This window comes from Diadema setosum, chromosome 13, assembly GCF_964275005.1.
Source record: "Diadema setosum chromosome 13, eeDiaSeto1, whole genome shotgun sequence".
Taxonomy (NCBI): domain Eukaryota; kingdom Metazoa; phylum Echinodermata; class Echinoidea; order Diadematoida; family Diadematidae; genus Diadema; species Diadema setosum.
In genome coordinates this window covers 11,713,857-11,734,150 of record NC_092697.1, presented here as the reverse complement: position 1 = coordinate 11,734,150, position 20,294 = coordinate 11,713,857, and the positions used below count along the sequence as shown (strand labels likewise).

The following is a 20,294-nucleotide window of genomic DNA, read 5'->3' as shown; positions in this document are numbered from 1 at the left end:
AGTGCATTATATTTCGCTTTATATGACCACTTACAGCACCGGAGAATACAAGTGTTTTATATCAATGTAAAGCTTAGGAAATGGGCAAGGTGATTCAATGAAAAAATGAATTTTCAATATTCCCGACTTTTGCCTGAAACCGTTGTTGCCGGTCACAAATTCACAATGGACCTAATCATATCCAAGAGATAAAAAGTTAGTCTGATAAATCTCATACTTGCAATTTTCAATTAGATTTAGTAACGCGTGGGACATTTTAGTAACGCGTGGGACGATTTGTGTACAAGTCAATGGAAGTGTACTAAATTTTAGTCTTCTATGGGAAATGTGTACATTATTGAGGGATTTTTTGTAATTTTCTGAATTCTGACTTGAAATTTGGTAAAAAGTTCCACTTTGGATAAATAATTCACAAAAGATCATAACATGCTATTTTCAAGGTCACATTCAAAGTCAAATGTCAAAAAATAAAGGATAACACAGGCATTTCATATTTTTTTATTATATCTATTGTTCTGGTGGGTCTAAATCATTTGAATATGCAAGAATTTATTAGAAATACATCTGTTTAGATAATAAGTACCCATATTAAAGTTTCTCTGAGCAAATGTGCAATTCACATCACAATATTCATAGTGACAAAAATGTCCCACGCGTTACTTGTCCCACGCGTTACTATACCTATGTTTCTATAATTGACCTTGAGAGAAAACAGTTTCATGATTTTTTCTGAAATGTTTTGTTTCAGGTACAGTTATTGTTGTAGAAAAAGATGTTTGTAATGATTTCATAGTATATCAAGTATTTTCACAATAATTGAGATAAAAGTAAAAGAAGAAAAAAAAGACAATTTTTGTGGTCCCACGCGTTACTGGAGAATAAATTTGCATAAATTAAATACTGAACGCCTGATTCTCATTATTTCTATTGTTTTGAATGAAGATACCTACTAGCTATCAAAAGCAACCCAACATATGAAATTTCAATCTTAACAGTGCAATATAGGGCTAAATCTTCTTGAGATGTCCCACGCGTTACTGGTGCAAAATAGCTTGGACTTGCCCGATACTGGAAATAAAATCTGAATTGAAATGAATTGAAAAAAGAATGTTCAAATGTTACGAAAGTGTTCATCTATGATCTCTTCTAAGAACTATATACCTTCGAGATGATTACAAGACATTGACAGCTTCAAGTTATGTTTGATACCAAAATCTTCAAAGGAAAAGTCTATGATGTACAAAGATAAGTTCAGAAGACTGCTAAAGAAAGTGAGAGATCAAGAAGTAGATGTAGATTAAGAGACAATTCTGTAAATATGATGACTGAAAAAGAGCTGCGATGCTGGGAAAAATTGATACTGAATGCATCCTTCTTTTACTTTTTACATGAATTTAGAAATTTTACAAATGTTGCATTTGAGTTGATATTGCACAGCCATGCACATTAAGCTGATGCATAGCTAAAGCAACATAGTCTGAAATGAAGTTCACATGTTGACCAAAAAACAAAGTGAAAAGGGGATGTACAAATACCAACATATGTTAAAGGGATCGTACAGTTTTGGTTGAGACCTAATTTCAGGTTTCTAACATTTTGGGGTGTAATAATGAGAAACCTCTTATGAAATATGAAAGAGCATGTAATTCTATGAGGAATTCCACATTAATTTGATGAAAATTGGTTTTGAAATGGCCGAGATATCCAAAAAAGAGCGATTCTAATAAAGTGTGGGACCCACACTTTAATTACGATTGCTTTGTTTTACTTTGTTTTTGGATGTTTCAGTCATTCCAAACCTGATTTTCATCAAATAAACTTTGAATTCCTCTTAAAATGGTATGCTCTGTACTACATCATGCGATCTCACAAAAAGTTAAAAGCCCAATTCTCGTCTCCACCAATACTGTACCATCCCTTTAACCCTATAAAGCCCAAGGGGGGCACATTGTGCCCCCCTACCAGATTTTCACTCGCCACTCCTTCGCCCTTAATCCAATTTGAACCAAATTTGGTGACTTTTCCTAAAATCTTATTCCGAACATTTTGATATATCATTTAGCTATATTTGATATTGCTGGTTGCCATGGCAACCATAAACTGACAACCATGTCAGTCAGATTTTGCATGTTTTCCTGTTCCAATTCCAATTACCGAATGTTATAATGTATGAAATGGGCGTTTCTTGGCTGAAATTTGCTGAAGAAGCAAAATGTGAAGTAATTATGGCCCTGAAATGTTTTTCCTATTATTTCCATTGTTTTTCTGTGACAACGACATAAAACAATAGATATAAGAGATACTTAGAAATAACAGTATTTTCCAAAGATTGCTGTTCTATTTTGTGTCATTTTGATTCCTTCACCCAAGTAATACCTCTAATATCATTCGTTTATCACATTATCAATCTGCAAACTTAAAATTCCAATATTACGGGAATATGAAATATGATAACTATGCATGTACCTATCCCAAACAATACATCACAGATATTTCTTTATTTTGTTATGAATAGCGCCCCCATGTGGTGACCTTGAGACATTTCAACCGTAGTAAATAATGAGCTTTGACTTGCACATCATTTGTGGAAAATATGAAAAACATTGGTCTATGATAAGACATAAATACTGGGGATAAAGAACACGCAGAAAAATAATGTTTTTAGCACATTTCCTATGTATTTCTTTATATTTTGGTAAACAGCGTCCTCTATAGGTGACCTTGAAAAAAATTCAAGTATGCGGTCATGTAGAGTGTGAGTTGCTCTACCCATGTGCCAAATATGACAATGAAACACCGAACAATAACAAAGTTATATGGGGGGGGGCACAATGTGCCCCCCCCCCCCCCCCCCCCCCCCCGGGCCTGGGAAGGGTCAAAATAGCTTGGGCTTTATAGGGTTAAAGTTTTTAATTCAGAAGTAATACATCCAAAGTTATGAGCATATACGTGTATCATAACTTTCTCTCATTTTTCACATAAATTATGTGATATTTGGTTGCTTTTCTGGCCTTTTTTAAGTTCAAAATACACTCAGTTCATCAACACTGAACTAATGAAGCTGAATACATTAGTTTTTTTTTTTTCTTTAAGATGTAGCTCATCAAAGCAAGTCGGAGGAAGATATCGCTTCTTGACAATAAAATGACTAGCCAAATGAGAAATTCACCTCTAAATCATGGCGACAAGACTGTGCCCCAAACATCACAGTGAAAATTATTCAGAGGTGATATAATAAAAGGCCTGAGTTAATTTCTTTACATGAGTGATGAAAATCTTTTTGAATACAGAGTTGAGATTTTTTGGCCTAAATTGGAATGGATGCCTCAATAGCGTAGTTTCCCCTTTTAAAGCCTTGTTCGCACTTGCAGAGGCACAAAGTGCACCATGTTTCGTTTATCACATTGTCATCCATGATAAAGTCATCGGAACATCATGTTATCACAAAATTTTTACCACAATGCATTCTCCCAATTCCCCTGTATCCACTTTCGAGTGTATGTGTGTGTTACATTACAATGTGATTACAATTGCAAGGTGTAGTTTATGGCTAGTTGATCCTTTCAACGAATTTATAACTTCATCTTCATCAAATATTTCTTTGAAAGGCTGGTCTTGGCCTTTGTTGATTTCTCCACTTTCTAAATATCATTTTACCTATAGCCTCTGCTTTGTATATTTTCATATGCCTCCATGCTTTGATGTATGTAATTGTGTTCTACCACATTTATGGAAATGAAATTCAATTAAATTGAATTTCACATTTTCAAAGATATATGCAGTTCCTCCAAGTGCAATCAACAATAATAAAACAGTCCTTGAGGGTATGCACAACACCTCTCATGATTACCACGATATCAAAACAAAGAATCAAACCAGGTATTCTGTAATAACAGGATACTACGTGTACACCAGTAGGTCACAGCCATTAAAAAAAATAACCAGTGTAGTACATTGGACTTTCACTGCAGCGCATTGTTCACCTATATTGTATGGTCGGTATAAACATGCAATACTTCCTCAATTTCAAAAAAGCAGGAAACTTGCAAAGTGTGGCTTTTCACAGATTTTTTTTTTTTTTTTTTTTTTTTTTTTAGGGGTGCTTATGCACTAGATAGGATTTTTCTCTAGTTTCATTTTTGTGTGCTCATACATCAGTATGTACAGTATACAAGCCACAGCTTTGGTTCCAACAGCAGGGCTGCACACTAACCCATTTTTTACTGGTCCATTCCTGAAACAGTTACTGGTCCGACGGTGATCTTTACTGGCCAAAAGACAGTGACTCAAAAGAGAAACTCACCAAATAATGTGGATTCTAGACAAAAACTGGCAGTCAGGATCACAATGTATTTTTCCATATTCAATCATAGAAGTGTCTCTGTGTAATTAACTTGACTTCAATGCATAACATACCTTCATAGGTTGAATGAAGCAGCACTGCTATGAAGTGTCTTTCCCACACGCTACATGGCAACAATCATTTACCCATTACAAACTACGTAGATACAGTATTTCAGTATGAATGGTTTCATCAGTTGAGAAATGTCCTATTAAATACCTAATAATTTCATCACTGATAATTTTTCACAAAAACTGAACAGTCTGCATGTTAAAGGGATAGTACAGTATTGGTGGAGATGAGAATTGGGCTTTTAACTTTTTGCGAGATACCAAGAAAACACTTATGAAATAGTACAGAGCATACCATCTTAAGAGGACTTCAAAGTTTATTTGATGAAAATCGGGTTTGGAATGACTGAAACATCCAAAAACAAAGTAAAACAAAGTGATCATAATAAAAGGTGGGTCCCACACTTTATTACCATCGCTCTGTTTTGGATATCTCAGCCACTTCAAAACCAATGTTCATCAAATAAATGGAGAATTCCTCACGGAATTACATCTTCTTTCATATTTCATAAGAGGTTTCTCATTATCTCACCAAAAAATGTTAGAAACCCGAAATTAGGTCTCAACCAAAACTATACGATCCCTTTAAACAACTGTTCATAAGCTGATTTAGTGCTGCATTGTGGTGGTGAAGTTAGAAGAGTACATTATTGCCGAAGCTTTTCAAGGTTGGTGTAAAACCACAAAAACACCTCCGGTACTTGTACATCCAGGATGAGGACAATACATGTATTCCATGAAAAAAAAAAAAAGTGCCTCTTTATCTCCGCATGAACTTCAGCTAATAGAGTACTGTTCACAAGAATCACACATCTTCTTTTACTAGAGGAAAGTTTTGGAAAATTTGCAAACTTTCACATATTTTCCCAAGTCAGTGACATTGGTCTAAACCAAATTTGTACTAATCAGATGCTATCACTTTACTTTATTCTACAATAAGAGGTCATATTCAATAATTATCACATTTATTTTTGCTTTCGTAATTCGAGACGGCTAATTATTTTTCTTCTTCTTTTGCTTATGATAACCATTATTATTATCATTATACATCATTATCACAGTTTTTATCCTTGTTTTACATCATTTCAATCATAAATTAAAGGGTGTGTACAGTTCAGGTTGAGGCGAGGAATTAGCTTTTAATGTTTTGCGAGATATTCAAAAACCACTCTATGAGATGTCAAAGAGCATGCAGTTCTAAGGGGTATCAAAAGTTTATTTGATGAAAATCGGTTTTGAAATGGCTGAGATATCCCAAAACAAGGTGAAACAGAGAGATCCTAATGAAAGGCATGGCCTGTCGCCTTTTATTATTATCACCTTTTTGGATATCTCAGACATTTGAAGACCAATTTTCATCAAATAAACGTTGAATCTTTCTTAAAATTACATGCTCTTTCATATTTAAAAAGAGGTTTCTCATTATCTCACTTAGAAATGTTATAAACCTGAATCCCAAGCTCAACCAGTACTGTACAGTCCCTTTAATTTGCTGATCATCACAGAAGAATGCTTTAAATCATTTCAAACTCACATTACATATTACAGACATTACAGTTCCACATGCATATTATTATACAAAAGAGTACATGCATATCAGTAGTTTTAAATACACATATCAAGTTTCTTTATAACATTTGAAACAAAGTTTACTTTTAATAGTGTATCAATCACTGCATGCATCATTAAGTTACTTTTCATTCTTTACATCACTTCTCAAATTCTTGATTCCCCACTTCCTTGTAATAGCACTTTCCCACGCACCATCTTACTCAGTAAACCACTTATCCATGTTCCAAAGTTATTGCCAATTTAAGGATAATGCTGTAAAGTCTGCAATACACTCAACAGTTTATCAATCAAATTCAATATTTTCTTCACAGACATTGCTCAAGGACATACAGTGTATCAAGAGAAGCTTCGCTACTGATCCAAAATTTCTGAACATTTCACCCCACTATTGTAAAGTCATGCATTAATCACTACCAAAAGAGACTGCCAATACACAACATGTATGTGAAGTTGTCATGACTCGATGCTCGAGAACCAAAGCAAGGGCAGGAGTTATGGCTGGTTTCCCTGGAAGAATTAAAGGGAAACTGAACTCAAATGTTCTAGCTGAATGTAATTAGAAGAGTAAAGTAAAACACACCTGTACAAGAAAAACAACACATGCTCCATCAATAAAACAACAACAAAACAGAGTTATGGTCTGTCACATTTCTATAAAATATTTGAATTACTTTCAATCACTAAATCCAAATATGACAAGGCAATGGTGTTATTATCATAATTCTCCTATTAAATGTTTCTTTATACTCGAGATATTACATAAATATTTTGGTCAATAATTCAGAAATATTTCAGGTCTACATCCCCCTTCCCTTTATGATAATAATTGCTATTAAATATCTAAAACAATATGATGTAAAGGATGAAATTTCTCAATCACACCAACAAGGAAAACTTGGTGAAGGTTTTCATACAAGTGTATGGGAGACTTGTGAAGGAATGACACATTATCTCATCTGATTTTCATATGGATTGTAAAAGATATCGCTTTTTCAGAAAACTTCCCACATTCTAATACCTAATGAATTTATGATCTCATGCCTGCTTTTATGAAATTTCTTAAGTCTGTCTGACTTATACTATATACACCGATAGTGAGTCTACTTTTTGCAAACACAACATATTATCTCATTTAATTTTCATATGAACTGAAAAAAGATATCACTTTTCCAGAAAACCTGCCACATTCTAATACCTAATAAATTTATGATTTCATGCTTGCTTTTAGTTCTGTCTGTCTTACTGTAAATGCCGACAGTGAGTCTACTTTTTTTTGCAAACAGGATTTCCTGACAATTTTGAAAGTGGTTTACTTCACGATCACTCAGTACAGCATGGATAGAGGAATTGGGAAGACATGCCTCACCTTAATGGCCTGTTACTGTCACACACTTTGTTCATATATCGAGTACTCCCTACCTGTATATGCATGCACACACATCGCATTAAAGGGATGGTACAGCATTGGAGGAGATGAGAATTGGGCTTTAAACTTTTTGCGAGATACCAAGTAAACACTTATGAAATAGTACAGAGCATACCATTTAAGAGGAATTCAAAGTTTATTTGTTGAAAATCGGGTTTGGAATGAGTGAAACATCCAAAAACAAAGTAAAACAAAGTGATCGTAATAAACGGTGGGTCCCACACTTTATCAGAATTGCTCTGTTTTGGATATCTCAGCCATTTCAAAACCAATTTTCATCAAATAAATGGAGAATTTCTCATGGAATTACAAGCTCTTTCACATTTCTTAAGAGATTTCTTATTATCTCACCAAAAAATGTTAGAAACCTGAAATTAGGTCTCAACCAAAGCTATACGATCCCTTTAATGTCAGGATCAGAGTTAATATTTTTGCATGTTATTAAATTTGTGAAAAGCAACAAGCTCATGAAATATGTGAAAATAAAAACCACTTGAAACATATGGCTATATAGTATTTTGCTCTATGACTTTGGACATGGAGTTTAGTTTCCCTTTAAAGCTGTGCAGTGTGAATGCACCCTTGTCACGTCTATGAGTCATAACTTCCCAAACCTACATGAAGGATGAAATTTTGTTGAAAATTTCCAGCTTGGCCACTACACCCACGACTGACTCTCTCTCTCTCTCTTTCTTTCTCTCTCTCTTTTCATTTGTTTGTCCTTGTGAGTGGTACATGTTTCAAGGCAGAAAGATGAAAGAAAGAAACAGATTCCATGCCTCCGAGCAAATTCTGCAATGTCTGAGTCAAGCACAGATGGCTTTCTCACGTGAGCCTTCAGTCAAGCCAGTCCTCATTCTACCCGTTCATCATTAGCGTACCTCGATGTCTTTGGATTACATTCAGCATGACATTAAAGGCTCAATGGTGCATTTACAGCTGACCAAATTCGTTAAAAGACATATTGATTCTGCAACTGCACACTACAATACACTGATCTCATGATTTACCTCCAGTTCGTATTTCTAATCACATTTTTGTCCGTTGTTGCTTATAATACTTAGAAAATGGAATATTCATTACATTTACCTTATAAAAGAGCACAGACTTTACACAACTTTGACAAATACCAATTTGGCTGCAGCTGTAGAGCTGTGGACTCATGATTTTCAGGTACTGTACATGTGAGCAGGCATGCAGTCACATGGTGCTAGTTCAAGACAAACTTTGTGGAGATCACAACCAAGGGTACAAACTGTGGAAAAACCATCTAGGTTAATGAAACCAAATTCTATCTCAGGATTTAGCATCATTATACTTTGGTTAATTTGCAATTTGTAAAGCTGTCAGGCGTTATCACAAAGCATAGCAGAATGTACAACATTGAATATCTCGTATAAGTACCATGTGTCCCAAAAAAATTACAACGGTCTCCTCTGCAACGATAACTTTGAAAATAGTGAGTCAATCCAAATGCAATTTCGGGGTATGAAACTATAACTTATTACCCACATCTTACAGAAAACCTCATCAGATTTGCTTCCATGGTCAAAGAGAAATAGGGATTTTTTTAGAACATGTCAGGAATCCCTTCCCTCCAAGTTCTGTCCATTGTGTTTAATATGCAGTTCCAAGAGCATCCAAGTGCTAAACTTGGAAGAAACAGGCCCATGGCGTGCTTTACAACAATCCACATTTCTCTGTGACTACTTAACCAATTTGAATGGGGTTTTCTGCAAAATATAGGTAAGATGTTATATTTAAGGCCCTGAAATAGCATTTGCACAGTTTACTCATATATTGGAAGTTATCAATGCAAAAATCCAATTGTATTTTTTTTTTTTTTTTTTTTTTGGGGGGGGGGGGACATACTATAGACACTGGGGAGCCAAGTCAAGTTTCTTAAAGACCATCTGCTGTGATTGCTTCCTGGTATCTTTACCTGCATCCTCTCATAAGATGTAATTATATTACCATATAAACAGGGCATGACATGTGCAAGATTATCATTTTTTTTTTTTCAGTTTGAAAAAAAAGAAGAAATGTTTTAATTCAAAAGAACAAAAACACAAAACAAAACAAAAAGAAAAAAGATGACATATCCAACCTATCTGGTAAATACATTACTGGTCCCTATGGGTTCCTTTCAAACCTTTCCTGTAGATAAGTGTCAATGCTGCAATCTTTAAAGCTCTGTCAAACAACTGCTACCACAATTAACATGCATCATTAAAGGCAGTCATTACTTTGAAGTAATGTCATTCTTCTGAATCAAATAAGAAAAATTACAAAAAACTAAGAAAGCATGAACACAACAAAGCACATGGCTTATAACCTAGTGCAGGCTAAATTGAGTTCAGCACGAAGAAATAAAACATTTCCACAATTTAAAAATCTTATATATATAATTCAGTTGCCATGATTCAGAAAATTTTCTACTAAAATGACAGATACAGCAACGAATATGATTAAGATACATTATATGCTTGACATTTCACGGTATTAATCATGAAATTGTACTGTGATACATAAAAGCATTGAATTGCCATCCCAAGTTACCAAGACTTTGCTTACACTGACTTGGTGAGCGAGTGTTTTATACTGCTTTGCATGGCAAGGCCAAGTGCCTTTAAATACCCTCCTCCTGAAAATCTTAATTAATGCCTCTCTTAGTCAGACTACCCTCGAATAGATCCCTTCAGGAGAAAGTAGCCCTTATTCCCTTGAGAGCAAGCACATTTCCTACTTTTCTTTCGCAAAACTCTATCTGTAGGCACTGGTTGATGTACCACCAGCTTGTGTCAGAGTTCACTGTCAGAGTTTACTTCAAACTAACTCCAAGCTATTATTATTTGAATTAAATTAAATGACAACATTTTTCTAATTTTGTTTCATTAACTTTTTTTTTTCTGGTTGCTATAAAGTATGCACAATTTTATTCATTTCTCATTATAACAGGTATTTCTCAATGATGCTAATTTTACAATTTTAAGATGCTAGCCAGATTAGTTACAAAATTCACTGAGTCTGAGTGTTATGCTAACTGTTGAGTTCATGATGATATTTTAAATATAATAGTTCTCACCTTTAAGTTTATTCCTGAACCCTTTCACTGAAGTGCAATCCTTTTCTTAGTCAGGGTCAAAGGGTAAATGGCATTTCAAAGTAAGATATCAATTCAACCTGCACAGAAAAAAATAGTCATAAGCATATACCGAGACATAACTATAGCTGCTGAAATTATGCAAATAATGACTACCTCAGTACTGCTTTTATAGAGCAACAACTAACCTGAAATATACAGGCATCACAATATTCAGATTGACTGAAAAGTTGTAAATATTTTACGATAAATACACTTGTAACTCACATCAATCCAACACTCTGAAGAAAAATAGGTTGAACTTTGTACCTCAATGGGTGCAACTTTGCAGCTTTCAGACCAGTGTTGACCTTAAAAGGTGCAACTTTGCACCTTTCTGCCATGAAAGGTGCAAAGTGGCACAGTAAAGGTGCTCCAAGTGTGACACTAGTAAAGGTGCAAAATTGAACCAATTTTGAAGCCTTTTTAAGAACTTGTTGGAAATGTAATAAAATTGTAGATTACAAATATCATTCTATCTGTAAGTCAGTTTTGGAAGTAAGCCTGCTCTCAATTCTGACATGAAAGATTCTTGTCTTAATCAAATAGATTAAATCCCCTATAAAGGAAGAGTCCAGCAATGCCTGGGAAAAGAGGCTGCAATTTTGAAAATGATTTTTTTTTTTCAAGTGCACCCAATTTTGGTCTGGATAGCAAAAGGAAATTTGACTCAAATCAATTTTTGAGACAACAGAGAGACAATGTGCAGATGCATTATGTATACCATAGATGAAACATCCAAAACAGATGACAACATACCCCCTGAATGTTTTATGAAATGATGTGCACATTGCAAAAGTGCAGATATTCCTCAAATTTCTAAGCCACGGAAATTACACTTGTTGGTCCCACTGCTGCAGTTGGAGATGGATGTAACAAATAAACTGATACCAGAATATTCCAAATTGCTAACATTCCCCCAAATTGTATAAATTATCTAAATTATAATGCTGATGCACTATCAATGCATTTTAAGCTTCACTCAGAAGGGGCTAGTAGTAATACTAATTATCAGTTAGCACACATCTCCACACTTTTGGCTTCACTGTTAGGTGAATAAGTCTGAGACTAATAGGTGTCAATGACTTTAAAATTGTTAGTGCTCATGATGGCTAATACCGGGATATACCATTTCACTTGACGTATGGGGGTGAAAGTTGTGGGTCAAGGAGTGGATTAACCAGGGATTATCTGTGGTGGGTGTGGGGTTGGAACAGTTATAATTAAACGCCTTATGATAGCAGGATTTATTGGATTGCAGGGCCGAGATGCAGCTAGTATGAGCCAACAACTTTGGCGATGACCACAAAGATGAGACAAAAGACAGTTGTCTTTCCAAGCAATCGGTTGCTCACATCATTATGTAGAACTTATCAGAGACAATATTATAATTGCCCTTTTTGACAGCAGAATACAGTAAGAAAACAACAACTGAGTCAACAGATGAATTTAAACAGGAAAATTGTATGAACTATTACAGGCATGTGGTACAGAATTCTGTGTCCAAGACACATGATAACACTACAATAGAATTGATCACAGACAACCTTTGAAAGGATTAAAACATCCCCTCTCACATGTTCTGAAAAGTGTGATGTTTTAATTTATACAAATAAACATTATGGTATTTTTGGATTTAAAGGGATGGAACAGTATTGGTGGAGATGAGAATTGGGCTTTTAACTTTTTGCAAGATACCAAGAAAACATTAATGAAATAGTACAGAGCATACCATTTTAAGAGGAATTCAAAGTTTATTTGATGAAAATCGGGTTTGGAATGACTGAAACATCAAAAAAAAAAAGTAAAACAAAGCGATCGTTATAAAGTGTGGGTCCCACACTTATTAGAATCGCTCTGTTTTGGATATCTTGGCCATTTCAAAACCCATTTTCATCAAATAAACGTTGAATTCCTCATGGAATTACTTGCTCTGTCATATATCATAAGAGGTTTCTCATTATTTCACACAAAAAAATGTTAGAAACCTGAAATTAGGTATCAACCAAAACTATACCATCCCTTTAAACCGAGAGTTGTGATAACACTTTTCCTAGTAAGGGTTAAATTGCACAAGAGTGGTCATGCTTAGCCTGGAAGGAAGGTTGCATCTGAACAGGGAAAAATCATGAGGACATGGTTGTGGTATACTTTATACTGTAAACGCAGACATGTTTGTGGGAAGTAGATTTTTGGTAAATTGATTTCGGTGTATTTTATGCTACTGTTGGTTAGCGCAAATTCTAACACCCGCAAAAAAATATCTTCACAATTGTCTCTGCATATTTTGAATGGGTTGACAATTGCGCAGCATGAATTCAAGAACCCAAGAATATGTTTTCAACCCACTCTACAAAATATAGACATTTACAGTATGTGAAGTACAATATACAATACCAAGTGACCACATCTTACTATCATATCAATATACATAAATGTACAAAATGGATCACTATTCTTTCATGATCCACAAGGATCTTTTTATCATCTCATCCAATGACATTACTTGTACTATTAAATGTTCTTAGGCCATATTTCATTATATTTGCCTTTTGCACATTCTCACTATTAAATATGAGCACCATTTCTCCAATCCACTTCTCTCACTCATTGCATAATCAAAGCTTGTCTATTGCATTCACTTGAAATTCACTTGAAACTGACATTGTACAAAGGCCTGCTTGCATGTACTGATCCCACAGATATCTCAGATGTCCATATCACCTTTGGGTTCATCTCATCATTTTGTAATTTGAATGTTGTTTGCATTTGCTTTCTCTTTCTTATCAGATTTTGAAAATACAAAATGATGAAAAGCACAAAGTGTGAAAGAATCCATTTTTCGCCCTTTAAACATGAGGCCAGTTTCATGACTATAATGAAAAAAAAAAAGCACTTTGGATACAATCACAAATTACGTTCTGTGGCCTTGCATGGCTAAAACCACACGGAACAAAATATGACCTTTTTCCTGCAGTGTCTCATGCCCTGTACAGGTGGACAAACAATAATTACCCAACCACAATGCAGCGCGCTGGAATCTTCCCAAGAAGTACATATCACATGCCAAATGATGGACACACCTTGGTTTGTACATTTGATCAGCATGATCTTTATCCAAAAAAAAAAAAAATCACTACTCCAGCTACAACTACTTCTACTACTACCACCACTATTATCACTACTACTACTACTATCATTACAACAACAACAACAACAACAACAACAACAACAACAACAACAACAACAACAACAACAACAACAACAACAACAACAACAACAACAACAACAACAACAACAACAACAACAACAACAACAACAACAACAACAACAACAACAACAACAACAACAACAACAACAACAACAACAACAACAACAACAACAACAACAACAACTACTACTACTACTACTACTACTACTACTACTAATACTACTACTACTACTACAACTACTACTAATACTTCTGGTTTTATATGGGCAATTCCACGGTAAATGGGTAGTTTTATGCACTCAAGACATGGAGCAATTTCATTTGAAAATATTTGTTTGAATCATCTTTTTTTCTTTATTTCTTGAATACATGTGGTAAGGTGAAATAAAATATTCAACCTCGTTGAGTCCTGTTGTTATTTTTTTGTGATGTGCTGGTTTGTTTGTTTTTATTTAATATTATTGATAATGTGCAAATTTGAAATAAAAATTGACATAAATTGCAACTTGTATAAAATAAATTTTCTTAGAAGACACGCATCCTGGGTGGATTATAATTCAAAATTTATCACCAACGCACCGAGAAATCATTTTCTTGTTCGCCCTGAACGATTACAAGAGTTTTGAGAGAGTGGAAAGCAAGCTGGACCGAAAAGATCGGCGTTCTGTCCTACTTCAGTTACGTACGTTCGGCCTCAATTTCGTTTGGTTTCCAGGCGTCAGAGTGCAGTTATTTTGTGTTAAATACACTTTGCTGACGACAGTTTCAAGTTAGGTTTCACTAATTCAACAGAAAATTAAACCAAATATTTAATATCCGTATTCAAAGTTACCAAATTCAATTTTCTGTCCACGCCGCGAACGTACGTAACTGCTAGTTGAGACACTCCAGTGTCGTTCGATTTAACACAGAAACGCGGACACTACCCTGAAGTTAGACATCTGCCTTCGGTTTCGCGCCACAAGCATAGCTGTCTTTTCAGAACATTTAGTTATCTAGCTTCAGCTTCCTTTTCTAATTCTGTCCAGTATGTTACGTGCGTTCAGTGGGTACGCTCCGCTTGGTGGGACGCACGAACGGTGGACAGAATCGCCAATCGGTCTTCGTTACGTGTGTTCTGAACGCGCGTAACTCAGACAGATTCATGTCTTGTTTACCTCGTTGTTTCGCGCCGTTCTGTCCGAGGTTGCGTATCGTTCGCATGAAATTTCCCGTGTTGTGTCTGCATTGCGTATGTGCAACCCATCGACTGCTCAGATCTGAATATGACGGAGGTGATTACGACTCTCGCTGACAAAAGGTAAATTTTGCATTCTAGAGTAGAATCTTCCGTAGTTTTAGGATTAATGGCCCTGCTGGCATTATTAGAAATTCTTTTGAGATTCTCTGTATGCTAGCTTTCACTGCTCGTTTTCGAGTTTACACGGACGATAACTGAGCCTAGTCCCACATGTGTTATTTTTTGTCAGTAAATTCTTCGTTGCTTCCAGCTTCAAATAATCTTTCTTTTCATCTTTTCGTAATATTTTTTCCTCAAAATAAAACCAAACTGACAGTGAAAGAATAGCAATGAACGAAAGCTAAGCCAAGAGTGGTACTTTAAATGGCTGAATACAAGTTTAACTCCCACTGTCCATCGTGAGCTGACGCACTGTACGAGTGTACTGTAGAATCTAACTAACGTTTTACTTTTAATATAGAATTTAGAAAGCCAGGCTAGCGCTACGCTAGTGACACGAGTCCCAAGTGTAACCACACGATAACGTTAGTGTATGTAGACACCCATGATCAAACAAGTTAGAAAAGAAAATTTACTAGGTTTACATCGGGATTTGACTTGATTTATTTCTGCCCAACAATGTAAGCAACCAAAGTGCAAACTCGACTTCCAACGTTGTTGATGTTGTCCTTCAGCCACATGAGCTCAGTCTACTCATTGCAGTTCTCTCATGATTTCCATGATGTGATTTATTTATTTAGATTCTATTTCTATGTTTTGATGTAGACTAGACAACTAGCAACTTATCTGAGAAGCTGTGCTGGCCTGTTCTGCACCTTTTAGTGCAATAGTGGTGATTCAATCTGTGTCGTGAGTGACCAGAGCGTCCCTTCGAACATCATGCCGGTGCCCAGCCTGTCTGCTTTCCAGTGTTACGGTGAGGTGTGTATACATATTTTTATGATTTTGCGGGAGGGCTCATTGGAGCTAAGCGACCCTGACTCAATGTACAATCTGTTCATAACACCCTGTCTTGTGTGGCCTGGACAGTTGTCTGTGCAGAGCCTCATTCCAGCTGTGGCACCATCCACCATGTTTGCTCTTTGCTGGCCTGTGTTGTGTCCTAAAAACGATCCCTGTGATGAAATCAGCCCCAAATCTTTCTGCTCTTATAAATATGACATGACCGAAGTTCCGCAACTTCACTTCGCAGAAATTCTGCGATGCCGATGTTATGTTTATGTACAGAGCTATTTTGTATTTATTTAATGAAGATTGTAAATTTGTATTGCATTCATGATTTAATGACCACTAAGCAAATTGTGTAGGAGAAATGAAATCTCTTTCTACAGTGGAAAACAGACATTACAAGTAACAGTAATACCTTTCAAAGAAGCCATGGCCTCCATATTTTTAATGCCATGCTATTATGTATTGTAAATATTTTATTTGTAGATGTCATAGAACTGGTACATAACTAGTCTTCATTTTGTTGTCTTCCATGATATTTTGGTCCATTGTCATGTAGCCACATCTGTGGTTATTTGGGGTTTTCTTCTGATACGATTATCATTTTATTTACAGAAGCTGCATGGCCCTGTTCTACAGCTTGTGGTGGAGATTTTCTGAGTGCCCAGAGCATCCCTTCATCATGCCTAGCCTGTCTGCTTTGTAGTGATAAAGTGTGAATGCATATTTTCGTTTTATTATGTAATCTTTTTTTTTCTTTTGGCCAAGAAGGCTGCTACATTGGCACTCTTAAATATGTTAAGGTTGCATATATATATATATATATATATATATATATATATATATTTTTTTTTTTTTTTTAGACCATGACAAAAAAAAAAAAGATTCCTTTTATTTACAGGACTATTTCTTGTTCATTTTTAAAGCACATAAATTTATAGTGCATACATGAATAAATGATTGCAGAGCAATTTGTGTAGGATGTTTGTTGGAGATATTGAATTGCTTTCTACAGTGTAAAACAAACATTAATTGTTACCCCTCAAAGATAGAAGCCATGGCCTCCATTTTTATTTTATTTTTTTACACTATGGCATATTCTTTTTTATTATGAAGATTTTATCATAGATATCTTTTTGAATTTTGTTAATATTTTCATGACGTTGCAATCAATTCTCTGTATCGCCAGTGTGCAAAAAAACTTCTGTGCATGCTGAAGAGCTCTGTCACAGATACACTGTGGGATTCTTTTGTGCCCTTGTTCACTTCTGGTTGTCTCACGCTAAGTAGATGTCGCAGTTCCCAAATGATTCAAGGGAGTTAATCGTCTGCTTTTCCATTGCCATCCCTTTTTTTCTTAGTTAAAATTCAGCTGAAAAGAGTTGAAAGTTTCTAAGTTTTACTGATTTGCGGTCACTAGAGTCGTGGTTCACTACTGCAAGGCTTCAATGTGCTGGTCACATGATGGAAAGCGAAGAAATCTTCAACAAAAAATATCTCTGGATAAAGATAAAGCATGATCTGAGTGCATGTGCAGCCAAAACCAGGTCAAGTTTGTCCCGTAAGCTATCTCATAATGCATCTAAAACACTGCTCTCCACACGGCACCTAGGTATTGGCGATACCAAGAATTACACCTATCCTTTTTTTGAAACTTTGGCCAGGAAAGGTTGCTAGGTGGGTTGATAGATTTTTTTTTTTTTTTTAAGAGTCTACTGTATTTGTAGTTTGTGTATTTTATTGCTTGGTTTACGGAATAACTATGCAGCAAAATGTTCAACTATATTTCAATTGCAGGTGACATGTACATGCCTTTTGAACAATCTTTTTATCTGCGCTCAGTATATAGGAATATTCCAAACTTTCAAAAATTTTGATGAAATGAACTCAATATGTGTATTTGTTGATTATGTATATAATTTTTTTTTTTTTTTTTTTTGACAGGTAAAAGACATCCCGGATGATGACTTAATGGGGAAAAAAGAGGCATGGAGTTTTCATGTGGTCGATCAAAGATGACATCTCCGGAGAATCTACAAACAACATCCTGTGCAGAATGCCTGATCCCATTCTCTTGGAGGAGCAAAGCACCACAAGACAGCAGTTGTTGTTTTTTTTTTCCTTCAAGTTGTAAAGTATATCAGATGGTATGACTTTAGCTTTTAACTTTTTGCAAGATCTAATACAATGTACTAAGAAACCACTTATGAAATTTTTATGAGCATACAATTCTACAAGGAATTCAAAGTTTAGCTTCTGAAACATGGTCTTCGAATGGCTGAGGTATGAAGCCACAAAGTAAACCAATGTTATTGAAATAGAAGATCTGGGTTTCAACTTTTATTAGGATCACTTTGTTTAACTTTCTTTTTTGATATCTCAGCCTTTCCAAAACCGATTTTCACTTAAGTAAACTTTCAATGCCTTTAAGAGAACCTGTATGCTATTTCAAAAAGTTAAAAGCTGAGTCATCACCTAAACCAATACTTACCATCCCTTTTGTTTTAAAGCAAGATATAAACAGGGATACAATTGAATAAAAAAAGTTGTTACATTAGCTGCTTTGTTTCTTACTGCGGCTGATGAACATTAAGGCGATAAAAGAACGAACAATGTCAATTTTTATTGTGTTCAGAGCCTGTATGTTGATCGAGTTTTGGAATATGACTGAAATTCCAGAATGGGCCCTATACACCATTTGAATACATTGTACGTATGTATCGAATGGGCAGGCACATAAAAGGGTGTTTGTGTGTGTGTGTGTGTGTGTGTCTAATTTACAAATCAACTCATAGGTTGTAAAGTTAAGAGTTCTCTGACAGTACCTGAACATTTTGGAAAGTGTTATTCTTTGAAAACAGTTGATGGCACATTAACTTCTTTATGTTTCTTACTGTGGCTGATTTACATTAAAGGTCCAGTTTACCTTTGGGAGCAGTGATTTAAAATATGTTCAAGATATCACATTCGACGCATATGTGTCAGTCTGTTGTATCACAATATCCTACCATTTAAAATGTTCCCAATAAAGCCGAAAGTATAAGGAGATATCCGTATTATTCTTGATAAAGCATATGTTTCTAACTATGGCTGACGGACATTAAGGCGATAGAAGAGTGAACAATGCAAGTTTTAATTCTTGTTTATGGAGCCTGTATGTTGATGTAGTTTCAGATGTGATAACTGAAATTCAAGTTTAGGCCCTATACACCATATAAAAATGTACATTGAATTGGCAGGCAAAGAAAAGGGTGCTTTCAAATTCATGGAATTTTTCCGTCAAGATGCTTTCACTGCTGTCAGGCAGAAGCTCGGTGGTCTAGTGGAGATGACGCCTGTCCGGAGATCAGGGGGTCGTAGGTTCAAATCCTGCTCGAGCATGTACGTCCATGATTTATTAACATTTTTTTTTCTGCTGTCAGGCAGAAGCTCGATGGTCTAGTGGAGATGACGCCTGTCCGGAGATCAGGGGGGTCGTAGGTTCAAATCCTGCTCGAGTATGTACGCCCATGATTTTTTATATCATGGCTACTATAGAAACACTGATCAATTCAGTGCTTATTTACATTGATGTAGGGCAAATTGTCAATCAGTTGCAAAGGATGCTTTGTTCTCTAATTTACAAATCACCTCATGGGTTGTAAAGTTAAGAGTTGTCGTACAGTACCTGAACAATTCTGAAAGTGTCATTCTTTGTGTATTGATTCCCTATAAGGATTATTTCCCTAATGAATGTTACAACTAGTCATTTTCGAATGAATGTAAATTGAAATGAACAGATTTACCTGTTGCACTATCAAATAACAGTTTCTTTTCACATTGAAATCAGTTATTGGTACATTAACTGCTTTATGTTTCTAACTGTGGCTGATGGACATTAAATGCAATAGAAAAATGAACAATGCAAGTTTTAATTCTTGTTTCCGGAGCCTGTGTGTTGATTGAGTTTGGGATGTGATGACTGAAATTCTAGTTTAGTCCCTATAAACTGTATCAATACACATGTATTTTTGTATCAGTAAAAAAAAGTTTTAAATTTGGACAGGCAAATACAATCCACTTGATTTACATACGTGTATCTAGGAATATCAAGGTGTAATGGACACAAAATGATAACTGCTGACCCAATGACAACAGCAAAATGCTCCTTTGCATACAGTATTTTGATATTTCAGCCTTTGTATATACTGCACATTGTGGTTTAAAATGAACTACACAATATACTGGAGAACGGGAGTGTATTGTTAACCTTGGAAATTAAAAAACTCTGTAAAGTTCAAGTTTCTGTCCTACTCTTGTGTTACATGCGTTCACCACTAATGCAGTGATACATGTCATATCA

At 35.4% G+C, this 20,294-nt stretch overlaps 1 protein-coding gene and 1 long non-coding RNA gene across 2 annotated transcripts in view; one reads left to right on the top strand and one right to left on the bottom strand.

Annotated features, from left to right (window-relative positions):
• The window catches only part of LOC140236828 (uncharacterized), an 83,705-nt gene that overhangs the window by 27,383 nt on the left and 36,028 nt on the right, over positions 1–20,294 (bottom strand). The window lies entirely within an intron of this gene.
• On the top strand, positions 15,848–18,307 carry LOC140236829 (uncharacterized). Its single transcript, XR_011901795.1, has 3 exons — positions 15,848–15,920; positions 16,568–16,665; positions 17,897–18,307. It is a non-coding gene; the product is annotated as an uncharacterized lncRNA (long non-coding RNA).